A 1,147-nucleotide genomic window follows, 5' to 3' on the forward strand; every position below is an offset into this window, starting at 1 on the left:
TTCATATCATCTACACCAGTTCTTGACTTGAGTGCTTGCTCTGACATCCTGGGATGATTGGCTACAAATTATAAGGGGAAATAAACCCTTTCCTCCCCAAATTGCTTTTGGTTAGGGTGTTCCACAGCAACAGAAATTCTAAGCAATACACACTGCTTGTAGAAATCATGTGCTGAGGTTTAGAGTTTCTCTAGTATTTTGTGTGTAGTGAATAAAAAATAAACTTTGCTGTTAAAGAAAAATAAAATTTAATATTTTAAATGATGTAATTGTGTAGTTTATTCATAATTTTAAAAGGAAATTTTAACATATGTCTTGTGACATATGTATAAAGAATAAAAAATATATTAAGAATTATTTTCTGATTCTGTGGTATTGTATATCCATCCACTCAGCTTGTTTGTAGCAGGTGCTCAGTATCTTATCCTGAGTGTGTTTTCATATGTCTGTGAATATAGGCCTCTGCTACAAACATGCTGTGCCTGATAACTGTTCAGGCTAAGAAATATCCATGCTTGATTCTCCTCTTTATGTTTATTGGAGCACGAAAACTGGGGCAGGAAGGTATGTGATGTGTCTGGTTTTGTTCAAGCCAGATGTCAGTTGAGATAGGAAGAATAACTCAGACCCTTGGAAAAAATTGGGCCCCTGTGAGTAATAGAAATTTTACTTTGTTATTCTGGAGAAGAGGAAACTGAAAATAGAAGGTACAAAATTCTTAACCACATGTTTCATCATAAAGCTGATTATAATGTAGGTCTGTTCTGTACATGAACAGGAAAAATTTGTGACATTTAAGTTAAGTTTTCCATAGCTTTGCTTTCAAACTGAGAATAAGTCTTGAAGTTGATCACTCCCATTCATATATCACAAATGCACACACACACACACACACACACACACACACACACACACCAGCACACATACACACACATACACACATACACACACAAAGATATTGTAAGCAAGTTCTTGTGAAAAATATTTTTCTAGAAAACACTTGTTAAATTGGGTGTGGTGGAATATAGCTGTTGAACTGCTGAGGAAGGTCATTCTTGGTTGCACAATGAATTAGGAGTACAGGAGATCTTAACACTAACAAAACAAAACGATAGAAGATACTGTTGTTATTTTAAAGCTCAAATAT

At 34.6% G+C, this 1,147-nt stretch overlaps 1 pseudogene; it reads left to right on the top strand.

Annotated features, from left to right (window-relative positions):
- Positions 1–473: 473 nt before the first annotated feature.
- On the top strand, positions 474–757 carry LOC119804213 (annotated as a pseudogene).
- The last annotated feature ends 390 nt before the right edge of the window (positions 758–1,147 follow it).

The sequence above is a fragment of the Arvicola amphibius genome, chromosome X (assembly GCF_903992535.2).
Source record: "Arvicola amphibius chromosome X, mArvAmp1.2, whole genome shotgun sequence".
Classification (NCBI taxonomy): Eukaryota; Metazoa; Chordata; class Mammalia; order Rodentia; family Cricetidae; genus Arvicola; species Arvicola amphibius.